General features: G+C 51.7%; 1 protein-coding gene across 2 annotated transcripts in view; it reads right to left on the reverse strand.

Moving 5' to 3' along the window:
- Positions 1 to 15,168, reverse strand: part of LOC146783023 (eukaryotic translation initiation factor 4E type 2-like) — a 92,642-nt gene that overhangs the window by 31,798 nt on the left and 45,676 nt on the right. The window lies entirely within an intron of this gene.

Genomic DNA, 15,168 nt, shown 5'->3' on the forward strand with positions numbered 1-15,168 from the left:
CTATGGTGGAGACCCTCTGATACCCTTAGGGTGAGGGATTGCTTAGTGGACCATGAGACAGGGGGTAACCATGCCAGTGCTGGTTCCTCCTTATATGGCCACTTGGGCAATATAGGCTTACCTGGTCAAGGTCAGCCTTATCTCCCTTCGTTTGGGGGGGGGGGGGGTTGTGTAGGAAGGTGGATATCTGACTATGGTTACCCCCAAATTTTTGCCTAGTGTCTAGCTGGTTTTTCGACTTAGTTGGCCTGAGATCCTGCTATTCAGGATCTCAGCCTGGCTGTTCTCTCTTTAAAATGGACTCCATGTACCCTAGGTACATACCCAATTGGTTGGATCACCCTGTCAGCCCCTGTACCAGTGTACACTAGGTACCCAGGGCATTGGTGTACCCAAGGCCTGCCAGGGGCTGAAGCATGTATTATGCCACCCCAGGCTTGGCCTAACAATTTGACACAACTGGCTGATCACTCAGCTGGGGTACGTTGGTGTAATCACCTCTTACTAAGGTGTAGTATACCTATACCCAACCTTAAATGGGACACCTGGTAACCTATAAGTCACTCCTATGGCAGGCCTTAACAATCCTGAAGGCAGAGTGCTTGGTTCCATGTGAGATGGTGCTCTGGCATGAGCTGAGCCTGTCTGCAGTGGTCGGACCAACTTCCTTCTACTGTTTCCAGATATCGTCATACCATATACTCTTAAGTGCATTATGAACCTCGCGGTTAAATGCTAACTTTGGTTTGGCTTTATCAAAACATGTCGAGTAAGGTGTCATACGAATTGGAATACTAACCCCTCGCCAATTCTGGCGACGGGGTTAGCATTCCACCCTTCTAGAGGGACACGACATGTACAGTACCTGAAACCCGGGTAAAATCAGACATAGCCTCAGCTCCACAAAATGGATGCTGCCACCACAGACACAAGTCTGCCCTCCTGCTGCTGGGAGTCCTTCCAGCTTGGGAGGTGTGGACAAAGGGTTTCCTGCCAAGGGAGGTGCATGCACCAACCCAGACAGGATTTTGTGTATTGGTCAGGTAGGGCTTGAAAGAAACCAGACATGCCTGTGGCTCACAAGGAGCCTCGGTGCATATGCCAGTTCAAACCGGTCCTGGGGCACACCAGTCCCGGGCCTGGGGCGAGCTGGACAAAGGATTGGGGGTGTAACCACCCCCCTTCCTGGTCCCACCCTTAGGGAGGGACCTAGCAGGTAGTCCGGCCCCTAGAATCCGCTTAAAGGTAGGAGTTGTGTCCTAAGACTTCAGACATCCTGGAATCAACTTGAAACTAAGAAGAAGACGGGAACTTCGACATTCTGCTGCACAGAAGACTGAAGGAAATCTCCCCTGTGGTCAGGGAGTGACCACCTTGCTAACGCAAGCACCATCCAGCGAATCAACGTCTGCTTTGCCGCCGCCTCCCGCCGGAGCCCGAGCCCAGAGACTGACAAGACCTGGACCTCCAGACCTCTCACCGCCCGATCCACAGTCCCTGAAAAGAGGAGACCCGTGGAGGCACCGAGACACGTGGAGCCAGCCATCTTGAAACGACCACGACAAGCTGACAAGTGCAACAACCGAGGCTCCCTCCAAGTTGTGCTTTGGGATCTGAGAAGCCCAACCCTCGAGCAGCATCTGCACCAAAGGTGAGCCCTCCAGCATCTCCACGATCTGCGTGGGGCCCTTCTGCATTTTGCCACTCGACCCGCCTAACCGGTTGCTGGCCCGCTGGCTAGTAGCCATCTTGGCGACGAACTTTACGAAATACACCGCTGGTCTGGTTGCTCCAGACTGGCCCTTGCTCCCCTCCAAAGGAGCAGTTCTTCTGACCTTGCTGGTCAGAACCATCAGCTTATTTCATCTCCTACAACAATTGCTTTTGCCAAGGCTTGTTTGCTTCGATCAAGTCGCCGACACCGCCGACAGCGAGAGCCTGCGTGGGACAGCTCGTGAACCGACTCCTGGACGTCGTCGACCTCCAGGGACCACGTGGCTGCAGAGACAAGCTACACCTTTCTTCCTGTTTGCACCCGACATTGCCTGGTACCCACCTGGTGCCACGCTGGTCACTGGCTAGTGACTGTGAACACTGTCCCCTCTGCTTACAGGTCTTCAACATCTCCGATCCACTCTTGGATCCACTGCATCTCTCCCGGACCGACCGCCTGCAGCATCTTTGTCTTCAAGCTCCACGGAACAGATAGAAGAAACCCGACGCACTTCGAGGCCTATGCACCCGCTTCCTGTGGGTGAGGTAAAGCTGGCACTCCTGTGCCCAAGTGTAGTATTACATCTCTAGTGCCTGTGTTCCAAATCTTGAGTTCCTAGTCCATCCGGAAGATCCTCTTTGCAGTAACTTTGTACTTTTTACGCACCTATTGAAACCTATGGGAGCACGCGTGTGACTATTTGCTCTGCACACGCCACCCGTGGACCTCCTGGTCACTGACTGAAGTTAGCTCCTTGTAGGCCCAGCGATTCTAGAGGCCCTAGGCCTTTTCCCTTTTCTGTTTGTGGTACTGTTAGACGGCGACCTCAGAGGAGCCTGGAAGGGGTCCTGACTACCCTGAGACCCACCCTCAAAGTATCGTAGCCGGGCACTGGCGGGAAACTCCCCAGGGGGAGGAATCTCGTATCTAGGATCGTACTTCTGGCACCACACGACACAGAGTGACCACACCGGGTATTCTGAGAAAACAATCTTTATCAGGTAGGTTATCACTGCAAATCTGTACAAGGTGAGCACGGGCTCAAGAGTCTCGGAAGGGGTAGGGGGTAGCGGGACAGTCTCTGGTAAAGGTTCAAAGTAGGGACGTATCCGGCGCACAGCTCACAATCCTCGAGCTGGGGGATACGATGTTGTAGTCGGGGTCCGGCGGGACCGTGAGAGTCTGTTGGAGCCGCGAGTCACTCAGCGGGCTCAGGTACAGATTCGGAGGTCTTACGAGTTTCAAGGAGCCGCGAGTCACTCAGCAGGGCTCAGGTACAAGTTCGGAGGTCTTACCTTCTTCAAGGAGACGCGAGTCACTCAGCAGGGCTCAGGTACAGGTTCGGAGGTCTTACGATCTTCAGGGAGCCGCGAGTCACTCAGCAGGGCTCAGGAGGGTCCAAGTTCCAGGAGCCGCGACCACGTCGGCAGGCTCTCGTTGTTCCAGCGTCGAATCTGCCGGACAGACCCAGAGCACCCCTTGTTATAGGTCGACCCCTCTTTGATGTCCGGAGTCTGTGCAGGCAGGGGTCTTGTCACCTGGGGGTCGCTTGTCGGGATTTCCTGCTATTGTCTTTTGATCCTTTCAGGGCCGGGTCGGGAGGAGTCCCAGACACCCAGCAGGCGCGGAGCCAGCCCTCAGGGAGGCCGGAGGGCCGATCGAAACCCATCGTCCCGGGGGAGTTCAGAGGTGCGTTAGAAACTGCTCCTCCCTCTCTCATCCCCTGGAAGCGTGATGTCCTCCAGCCGGAGTGGCGCCTCTAGGCCCGGGTTGCGCTGGGGCCGGGCGGCCATCTTGGTGCATGAAGTGGGCACGCGGGCCCGGGGTGGCCGAAGGGAGAGAGGCCATGGACGGGGATGTCCGGGTCGGTGCGTGTGTCCTGGTGGGGAGGTTCGGCAGGGCCGTGTGCTTGGGCTGCAGGTACCAGGTTTCGGTGGTGCGGGGGCACGGAGGGCCATTCTACGAGGCCGGGTCCAACAGGTACTTATACCACTATTTTAGTATATGGTTTGAACGGCCACCAGGGCCTATCCATATAAAGTGCAACTTCTGTGTATTCTACTGTAATCTTGTTTGACGATTTGTGCTCCTGTGCTCATAAAGAGACTAGGGGTTACTTTGAGAAGTAAATACATATATATTTTGAATATATATCTGTGTGGTGTCCTTTCATTGGTATAAAAGGGGGTTGCATTTGGTAAAACAGCTGGCTTAACACGCTTCACGAGTTTAGCCTCAAAGACTGCTTAGCCTACGCTACCACTAGGGCAGCTAGTCCGAAAAGGTTGACTTACAACCACACCATAAGGGTTGCTTGGCATGGTACAAGGTGATCACTTTAACTAGTGAGCATCATATACCAGGCCAACTTCTCACATATGTATAGTGGACCATGTTGCTGCTCTACATATTTCCTGTAAAGGAATGTTTCCCAGGAAAGCCATGGACGCCCCTAACTTACGTGTTGAGTGGGCTCGTGGGGGAATCGTTAATGTGCGTTTAGCCTTCTGATAGCAAATTTGAATACATTTAACGATCCATCTGGCTATACCTGCTTTGGAAATGGCGTTGCCCTTGTGCTGTGGAGAAAAGGCAACGAAAAGTTGTTTTGTCTTCCTGAAGACCTTAGTTCTGTCTATATAGTACATGAGGGCTCTCTTTACATCTAGTGTATGGAGCATTCTCTCTGCTACATTTTGTGGATTTTGAAAGAAGACAGGCAGTTCAATAGTTTGATTCATGTGGAACTGCGATATTACTTTAGGCATGAATTTGGGGTTGGTACGTAGTACGACCCTGTTTGCGTGAACCTGTATGAATGGCTCTTGAATGGTTAGTGCTTGGAGTTCACTAACTCTTCTTAACGAAGTGATTGCCACTAGGAAAGCTACTTCCCAGGTGAGGAATTGAATCTCACATGAGTGGAGAGGTTCGAAGGGTGGACCCATCAGTCGGGTGAGGACCAAGTTGAGGTTCCACACCGGTGCTGGTGGGTGTCTTGGGGGAATTACTCGTTTAAGTCCCTCCAAGAAAGCTTTGATGGCAGGCACTCTGAATAAAGAAAGGTGCTGCCTGTTCTGGAGATAGGCTGCTATTGCGGTCAAATAGATACGTATTGAGGTGTATGCCAGATTGCATCGGTATAGGTGTAAGAGGTAACAGATTATATTTTGAATGGATGCGTCTAGCGGGTTAATGTCATTGTTGTTGCAATAAATGACAAACCTCTTCCATTTAGCTGCATAGCAAGCCCTGGTAGTGGGTCTCCTGGCTTCCTTAATGATCTCCATACAGTCAGGTGGCAGGTTTAGGTAGCCAAACTCTAGGACTTCAGGAGCCAGATCGCCAGGTTCAGCTGTTGCGGATCTGGGTGCTGAATTTCTCCATGGTTCTGCGTCAAAAGCGCGGGTTTGATCCGCAGCCTTTGATGCGGCACCACGGAAAGTTCCAGAAAGGTTGTGTACCATGGCTGGCGTGCCCATGTTGGAGCAACCAGGATGAGTGTCAGTGAGTGTTGTCGCAGTTTGCGTGCTACTAGCGGTATCAATGGCGCTGGGGGAAAAGCGTACGCAAATCTGCCGGACCAGTTCATCCATATCGCATTGCCCTGCGACTGTGGATGCGGGAACCTGGCGGCAAAGCTTTGGCATTTTGCGTTTTCGCTTGTCGCGAATAGGTCTATCTCTGGATGACCCCACTGCTGGAAGTACGGTTGGAGTACTGATGGGTGTAACTCCCACTCGTGCATCTGGTGGCTGTGTCTGCTGAGCAGATCCGCCATCTGGTTGTCCTTGCCTGGGAGGTGTTCCGCCATGAGGAATATGTTCCTCTGAATGGCCCACTTCCACATGCTCTGAGCCAGATGAGACAACTGTGGAGAGTGTGTTCCTCCCTGTTTCTGTATGTAGTACATGGCAGTCATGTTGTCCGTCCGGATCAATACGACCTTGTTGCACAGATGTACTTTGAATGCCTTCATGGCTAGGAAGATTGCCAACAGTTCCAGAAGGTTGATGTGCATCTTCTTTTGTTGTGTTGTCCATAGTCCCTGCACTGTGTAATTGAGTACATGAGCTCCCCATCCCTGGAGAGACGCGTCCGCTGTCAGTATTATTTGTGGAACAGGCTCTTGGAACGGTCGGCCCTTGCAAAGGTTTTGTGGATTCCACCAATGCAGAGAGTTGTATGCCCGACCGCTCACCAACACTAGGTCTTTTAATTGCCCGTGAGCCTGATTCCATTGACGTGCTAAGCACTCCTGAAGCGGGCGCATATGTAGTCTCACGTGTGGGACTATGAAAATGCAGGAGGCCATCATGCCTATCAACTGCATGAACACTCGCGCAGGAAGGGAGTGTTGGGGTTTGAACTTGGAAAGCAGCATTTGCATGCGGTTGATCCTCACTAAATTTGGCTGAGCTGTGGCTGCCAGAGTGTCTATGATCGCACCTAGGTACTGTTGTACGTGTGCGGGTTGGAGATGTGATTTTGGGTAATTTAGTGAGAATCCCAGACTGTGAAGAAGCTGAATGGTGCGGGACATGTGGCTGGCACATTGCTGGGCTGACTTTGCCTGAACAAGCCAGTCGTCCAGGTAAGGGAGACGAGAATGTGTTGTCTCCGTAGATGTGCAGCCACTGTAGCTAGGCACTTGGTGAAAACCCTGGGTGCTGTTGTCACACCGAAGGGGAGAACTTTGAATTGATAGTGATGTCCCTGAATAGTGAACCTGAGATATTTTCTGTGTGATGGGTGTATGGGTATGTGGAAATACGCATCTTTGAGGTCTAGCGTGGCTAGGAAATCTCCCTGTCTGAGGAGCGGGAGAACCTGCTGCAGGGTGAGCATGTGAAAATGCTCTGAGAGAATGTATTGGTTGAGGGGTCTCAGGTCTAGGATAGGTCTGAGTGACACGTCCTTTTTTGGTATTAAGAAGTACAGAGAGTACACCCCTGTTCCCTGCTGGTGTACGGGCACGACCTCTATTGCGCCTTTTTGCAGCATACTTAGCGCTTCCTGCTGTAATAACGCTAAGTGCTCTGAGGACATAGGACGGTGCCTTGGCGGTATGGTGGGTGGAGTGGAGGTTAATTCGAGACAGTAACCGTGTTGGATAACATCTTTGACCCACCTGTCTGTGGTGATGGAATTCCACGTGGACAGGAACCGCTGGAGTCTCCCCCCGACAGGTGTTATGTGGTCGGGGGGAAGGGAGAGGGCGTCACTGTTTGTTCTTAGGGGAGGACCTGGTATTGCCGTAACCGCGTCCTCTGCCCTTGGTGCTGGAGCCACGTTATCCACCTCGGGTGTTTTTATCGTAGGAACTCTGTGTGCCCCCTTTATTGTAGGTTTGCTGTGCCCCCTGTGCTCTACCTGCACCTCTATTTCCGGGGCGACGAAAGGAGCCACTACGAAATGTCTGCGTTTGCAGAGCCCCCATTGACTTCGCAGTGTCCGTGTCTTTCTTTATCTTTTCTAAGGTGGCGTCAACCTCCGGTCCAAATAAGTAGTCGGGGTTGACCGGTTGATTGAGGATGTTATTTTGGACCTCAGGTTTGAATCCGGAGATTCGTAACCAGGCGTGTCGTCGTAGCATGACGCTGGTGTTTATTGCCCTTGCAGCAGTGTCTGCAGCATCTAGCACACACTTGATGGATGCGTTTTTGAGCAGTTGTCCCTCCCTGATGAGGAGCTCCGTTGCCTCTTTGTACTCGTCTGGCAGGTGTTGGAGTAGGGACTCTAGCGTGTCATAGTGTGAGCGGTCGTAGCGAGCTAGGAGGGCCTGTGTATTGGCGATGCGCCATATGTTTGCTGCCTGGGCTGCAATCCATTTGCCGGAGGTCTCTAGAACCTTGGACTCTTTGTCCGGGGGAGGAGCATCACCAGTTGTCTGCGAGTGTGCCCGTTTGCGAGCATTGGCAACCACAATGGAGTCCAGAGGCAATTGGCTCCTAATGTACGTGGGGTCCCCAGGTGCGGGTTTGTATTTTTTCTCGATCCTGGGGTTTATTACCCGTGCCCTGGTGGTCTCTTTGAAAATGTCCTTTGCTGGCTTGAGGACACCCTTTAACATGGGCAGAGTTTTTACAGTCCTCTCGGAGGATGCGAAAGTGTCCACCAAGAAATCATCCTCGATAGTGTCTGAGTGGAGTTGCACTCCATGATTGGCTGCGGCCCGTTCAATGAGGGCGTTGAATGCAGCAGTGTCCTCTGTGGGGGACGTTTTTGCGCCATAAAGTTGTGTGTCCTGTGTATCTAGAGCGGCACCTGGCTCTACGGGGTCATCCCAGACCTGATCAGGGTCTTGCTGGCCCTAAGGGTCCATGTCTTCGGGGTATGTGGCGTCTTCACCCATGTAGTCCTCCACTGCATCCGTGTCGGAGTGCGTTGGAGAGAATGATGGATCTGTGTAGGAGGTGTGGATGCGTTAATAAAGAACTGGTTCCGATTCCGCCGGCATTTTTTGTTTTAGCGGGATCCTATAAGAGTCCAAAGCGTGCCCTGAAGTGATCTTCCGCTTTCGGAGCATAAGCCTGCCGGTGTCGGCGTCGATGAAGTGGGACGGCGATGTCCCAGTAGTCGAGTGTTCGGTAGATGGGGACCTTGTCTGGGTAACGCGGGTTCTGATTTCGAACATCTTCGGCGCCGTGGATGGCGGCAAACCAAAGGTGATGTTGGCCGGTGCCGAAGGTGCCTTCTGTGCTCGTTTCGGTTCGGAGCCCGACGAGGTCTGGAGGGCTGCCTTTTCCCTGATGCGTTGCAAGGACGCTGCCACTTGTTGCACCTGGAACGCCGACGGTTCTTTGGCGCCGAGAGGTTCCGTCGAGGCAGGTGTGGACTTCTTCGAAGTCACCGGGTCATCGAGCCGAGGAGGGGTAGTAGCCGTCGATGGCGTTGATGAATGTACCTTAGTAGGTGCCTTCGAGGTGGATAGCGATGCAGTGGCCATTTTCACCTTGATGGCTGGTGCCGATTGCTTCGGTGCCGGGGGCCTTGGCGCTTTGACGGTACCGATGGATTTTCTTTTTGGGTCGGCGCCGACATCGGCTGCAGCGAGTTCGGCACCGAAGTCCCTTTTGGTGCGGTCGGAGCCGACGGGTTTGGCTGGCGTCGAAGGTGTGGTGGTCCTCGAGCCGACCAGCGTCAGCTTCACTTTCGGTTTCTGTTGAACCAGTGCGATGATTGGTTTCGGTTTCGTGGTAGGGAAACCAGTCTTTTTAGGTAACAATGGCTCTCGCTGAACGTCCGTGGCCGGGCCAGAGGGCGGGGCCGAGGAACTGCGGGATTGGTCTTGGGTAAGGCCCGAAGGCGATCCCTCGACCGGAGCCGTCGACTGACTCACTGGGATATCCTCCATTTGGACGGGTAGGCCTTGCTCCTCACCGGAGCTACCTTCTTCGGCCCCTATGGCCTCGTCGTAGTCTCCTACCTCATCGTCGGCTTCTTCCCTGTGAAAAAGCTCTTCATAGACATCTTCCGATCGGGAACCGTGTTCGGAAGCGGGGCTGGAGGGTGTATTTTCCACGCTTTCGACATCTTTGTCCTCGGTGCTGAAGATGTTGGTCGGGGCCGGGGCCGGTGCCGCTTGCTGCGCTTCCAGTCGCGCGGCTCGTCGATTCCGTAAAGTCTTCTTGGATCGGAATCGGGCACAGGCCATGCATTTCGATTCGTCATGATCCGGTGAGAGGCATTATTATTATTATTTAAAATATTTATAGAGCGCGGCTGTCACCTGGCAGGTATCCTGGCGCTGGTAGCTACTCCGGGGGTTTATTGCCGGGGGGGGGGGAAATGACTGTGGCTGGCCGGTCTAAAGGGGTGGAGGAAAGAGCCATGTTTTGATTCGTTTCCTAAAGGGGAGGAGATGGGGGATTTGGCGGATATCGACAGGCAGACTGTTCCACAGCTTGGCTGCAGCTACTCTGAACGATCTTCCCCCCGTCCTGGCCTTCTTACATCTGGGCACTCTCACAAGGCAGGCAGTTTCACTTTCGGTTTCTGTTGAACCGGTGCGATGATTGGTTTCGGTTTCGTGGTAGGGAAACCAGTCTTTTTAGGTAACAATGGCTCTCGCTGAATGTCCGTGGCCGGGCCAGAGGGCGGGGCCGAGGAACTGCGGGATTGGTCTTGGGTAAGGCCCGAAGGCGATCCCTCGACCGGAGCCGTCGACTGACTCACTGGGATATCCTCCATTTGGACGGGTAGGCCTTGCTCCTCACCGGAGCTACCTTCTTCGGCCCCTAAGGCCTCGTCGTAGTCTCCTACCTCATCGTCGGCTTCTTCCCTGTGAAAAAGCTCTTCATCGACATCTTCCGATCGGGAACCGTGTTCGGAAGCGGGGCTGGAGGGTGTATTTTCCACGCTTTCGACATCTTCGTCCTCGGTGCTGAAGATGTTGGTCGGGGCCGGTGCCGCTTGCTGCGCTTCCAGTCGCGCGGCTCGTCGATTCCGTAAAGTCTTCTTGGATCGGAATCGGGCACAGGCCATGCATTTCGATTCGTCATGATCCGGTGAGAGGCATTATTATTATTATTTAAAATATTTATAGAGCGCGGCTGTCACCTGGCAGGTATCCTGGCGCTGGTAGCTACTCCGGGGGTTTATTGCCGGGGGGGGGGGGGAAATGACTGTGGCTGGCCGGTCTAAAGGGGTGGAGGAAAGAGCCATGTTTTGATTCGTTTCCTAAAGGGGAGGAGATGGGGGATTTGGCGGATATCGACAGGCAGACTGTTCCACAGCTTGGCTGCAGCTACTCTGAACGATCTTCCCCCCGTCCTGGCCTTCTTACATCTGGGCACTCTCACAAGGCAGGCAGTTGTGGACCTGAGTGTTCTGGTGGGGATGTACCAAGAGAACAGACGTTGAAGAGGTCTGGGTCCTGCACCATGTAGTGCCTTAAAGACCAGGCAAAGGGCCTTGAAGGCAACGCGTTGCTTCAAAGGCAGCCAGTGCAGCTCGGCCAGTGCAGCGGTGGCCGAGGATCTCCTGGTCCATCCAAGAGCCAGTTTAGCTGCTGCCGACTGAACTCGTTGGAGTCTGTCCAGTAGTGTCGCAGGAGATTCAAGCAGCAGGGCATTACAGTAGTCGAGGCGACTAAGAATAGTACACCTGACTACTAGTGCTCTGGCGGAGGCAGGTAGCAAAGGCAAGACCTTGCGCAGCGAGCGCATAAGGCCAGAGCAGGTAGCGACTGTTCTTGAGACCTGCGTTTCCATGCTCAGTTGGTGATTAAGCATGACGCCCAGGTTGCGAACAGTGGTGACAGGTGACGGGTTGTTGGAGTTTTCCGGGGGCCAGAACTCAGCGGGCAGAGGGCGGGGTATGCGACTCGCAGGGCAGAACAGCACCTCGGTTTTCGAGGCGTTGAACTGAAGGGAGTTCTGATGCAACCAGCTCGCAGTGTCTCTTAGACAATCGTGGAAGGCTTGCAAGGAGATGGAATCTTCGCCTTCCCAAGAGAAGAGGAGCTGGGTATCGTCCGCATAGTTTACTGTGGTCATGTTATGAGATTTAATTAACGTGACCAGTGGTTTCAAGTAAACATTAAAAAGAATCGGACTGATAGAGGAACCCTGGGGAACACCGTGAGGGACAGGGGAAAAGACCGATTGGAAAGGAGGGAGGGATACGGCCTGTTTTCTTTCGCTGAGGTAGGAGTGAAACCAGATCAGGGCCGTGCCGTCGATCCCTGCCTCTCTCAAGCGCTCGAGCAGAATCCCATGATTGACAGTATCGAATGCGGCAGACAGGTCTAATAAAATCAGGGCCACGGCTTGGCCCCTGTCTGCGCGCATTCGAAGCTCCCCCATGGCAGTGAGCACAGCAGTTTCAGTGCCATGGGCTGGGCGAAAACCAAATTGGAATTCGGCCAGAATGTGGTGCTGCTCGAGGTGGGCTGAGAGGCATTTACTGACCCAACGTTCGAGCACCTTCACCGGGAAAGGTAGGAGTGATATGGGGCGGAAGTTGGATAAACATTCTGGGTTTAGCGTGGGTTTCTTTAGTAGCGGGGTGATAAGCGCTTGCTTCCAGGGGCGGGGAACGAAGCCGCAGCTGAGGGATTGATTACAAATCATCCGGAGAGTGTCAAATAGTTCGTGCCCACATGCTTTCCAGATTTTCGGAGGCAGAGGATCAAGGGGGGATCCCGAGGTGATGCCCTGTGCAACTTTTTCAAACTCGGTTTGAGAAATAAGGGGGAAAGCCAGTAGCCTATTCGTAGGAGGACAGGCTGACCTCAGAGAGTCAGAATTGGTGGGGCTGACTTCGGGAAGGGTGGGATAAGTGTGTGACGGAGGCGTTGCCAAATTGATGATGATGGTCTCAATTTTGTCAGTAAAAAACTGAGCAAGGCTGTCACAAAGGGACTGAGATGGGGGAATGGGGTTCTTAACGCAGTCGGGATGTAAGATGTTGTCCAGGATCTGAAATATACTTTTTGGACTGTTGGCCGCGTTGGCTATGGTAGAGCAGTAGTAATTCGTTTTACTCTCTGCGATGGCGGATTTGTAGTCACGAAGTGACTTTTTCCAGAGGATTTTATTGTTGTTGCAGTATCCGTGTCTCCACTTTCTCTCAGCGTGTTACACACCGGGTGGACGTCGATATGGGGGTATTTGGCATGGCAAACAGGACACCGCTTGAATGGGGTCCTCGATTCCATCGTCGAAGTTCGGTCGATGGTCGGATTTAATGGATCCGAAAAGTTGTTAAAGTCGCTAAACTAGCCTGTAAACTGTCGATACCGATCGGGAACAGTACCGTCGAAAACTAAAGGCCTTTTGGCCTGAAACTAGATTTTCCTAACTTGAGTCAAGATAAGCACATCCGAACCCAATGGCGGAAAAAAACAATCTGAGGATGGAGAGGATGCCCATGCGCACTGTAGTCCAGGGGAGGAGTCACCTATCTCAGGATACTTCGAAGACTCTTCCAGGACAACAACGTGCAAACATCCGGACCCAACACTAGGCGGCGATCTATGCACAGATATGAATTCAGCAGCCCACATGCCTCGAACTGATGTGTACAATGCTTTGACGTCTATGGTACATAGTATGGTTTCAGAGTTGATTTCACCTTGGGTAGTTTCCAGTATATTGAGAAAATCTGTGGTATCTCGGATGTATGTGCTCATGGATTGGACGAGTGGTTGTAAATGTTTATCCAGGTATCTGCCGATGGGTTCATGGATGGAATTGATGGTCGAAACAATGGGTCTAAATGGAGGAATTGTTGCATGGTTGTGAATCTTAGGGACCATGTACTCCTCTTCCATGATTTTTTGGAAGAGGTACATAGACGATATCCTGCTGGTCTGGAAAGGTACAAAGACTGACCTACTGACTTTCCTACAATGGTTAAATACCTTGGATCCTAATTTAAGACTCACTCACACCTGCAGCTCACAATCAGTCGTGTTCCTGGACGTTGTGATTTCTAAATCCAATGGGTGCCTAACAACTAAAACCCACTATAAACCTACAGCCAAGAACAACCTTCTTGATTTCTCCAGTTTCCATCCAAAACCCTTACGAGAGAACCTACCGTATGGCCAATATCTCAGGATCAGGAGAAATTGTAGCAATTTGGAAGACTTCCGAAAACAGTCCACCGACCTCACCACCAAGTTAAAATATAGGGGATACCCAGATAAAATCCTTAACAAAGGCTTTAAAAGAGCGCGGAATCAACCAAGAGAGGCACTTCTTGAAGATAACCCTAAAGAAAACAAAGAACTGCCTCTGACATGCGTAACAACCTACAGCAGCGCAGAAAAACTGTGTTAAAAAAGCTGTGAACAAACTTTGGGGTATCCTCACCAGTAGCAATTGAATTTGTGATAAACCGCTCTTCTCCTTTAAAAAAGGATGTAGCCTAAAAGACACCCTAGTTCATACACGTCCCAAGGAAAACCCTATAAGGGATCTAACAATCACTGAGGCATGGGGTCTACCCAAAAGCATGGGCCACTTCCCATGCACCAACTGCAGTATCTGTCATTTGTCGAAGCACACCAAGGTGCTAAATTTGGAACACGGCAAAATATGGACGCAACGAGCCCATACTAACTGCAACTCCACCAACGTGGTCTATCTGATAACATGCCCGTGTGAGTTACATTATGTGGGCATGACGACGAGAAAAGTAAAATTACGAATTGGAGAACATCGCAGTAACATCCGTTGTGGCAGAATCACCACCAAATTAAGTGAACATTTCATACAGTGTAATCACACTGCCAATGACCTCAGATGGACAGTTATCGAACATGTGCAAACAGAACGTAACTCCCAGAAAATACTTTTCGAAAAGGAACAAAGGTGGGTGTACCGACTTGGCACTCACAACAAAGGGTTAAATGATAACATCCCCTGGTCGTCAGTTATTAAACACTAGTCACACCACAGACTCTGAGCCTAATTGAATTGCAACAACCATTTGTTCCTTCCTTTTCCTGCCTGCTTCTTTTCTCTGCCCCATTCCTTTGGGAATTAAGTAGGAAGAACGTTTACCCTTCTAGGCAGGGGAGCTTCTGCATGATACAGGTTTAATGGTCCTGGCCCATTAACCATTAAACTTATAAGAGCCTCCTATCCCTTTATGAGCACTAATGTGCTTTTGATTTGATGGTGCATTGAAGTGTTGTAGGTCCTATGCTAATACTTACCCTCATCTACCAACACGCACATGCACAGCGGTGTCACCTTTTTAGCGTGTACATACGTGCGCTGAATTTTTCTTGACAAACACATTTTTTCTGACAACCATTTTGACCCTACTGTGATGTTTCTTATTGTGACTTACCCATTCCAAGTTTGTCACAACTATTTACCCCATTGGGGACTCCACACTTTAAGTATCGTCGACAACGATACTCAGCAGTACAGATCCGCCCTTTTGTCCGCCCGTAACTATTGAATAAAGCTGTATCCTGTCCTGATGTCAAACGCTCTTTTTTCTGACGGCCAGATTAAACTTACTGACATCCCTCTTTCTGTGGTCTACCCAAGTTGCCATAACAGCCGCCCCTATTGGGGACTTCACCCTCTTGGCAGTTTTTCTTACAAAGATACTCAGCAGTACACACTTGCTCTCTTGTTCCTCCGCAATGATTGAATAAAGTTGTACTCTGTTCTGATGTCAACCTACTCTTTCTACGTTTATTTCGTCATGACGGTGTTCACATCGAGCGCATTGTTCCCCTGGCAACTACTCTATTGCTACAAACCCTCCGATTGGTCCAGGGATGACGGTTCGAACCATCTGATTCGGGATTGGCTTCCGTACCCTGTCACCATTGACACCCACATAATGATTAAATAAAGTTGTACTCTGTTCCGATGCTAACCTACTCTTTCTACGGCGCTCACATCGAGCGCGTTGTTTCCCTGGCAACCACTCTTTGCTACTAACCCTCCGATTGGTCCAGGGCTGACGTTTCGAGCAATCTG

Source organism: Triturus cristatus, chromosome 12, assembly GCF_964204655.1.
Source record: "Triturus cristatus chromosome 12, aTriCri1.1, whole genome shotgun sequence".
Taxonomy (NCBI): domain Eukaryota; kingdom Metazoa; phylum Chordata; class Amphibia; order Caudata; family Salamandridae; genus Triturus; species Triturus cristatus.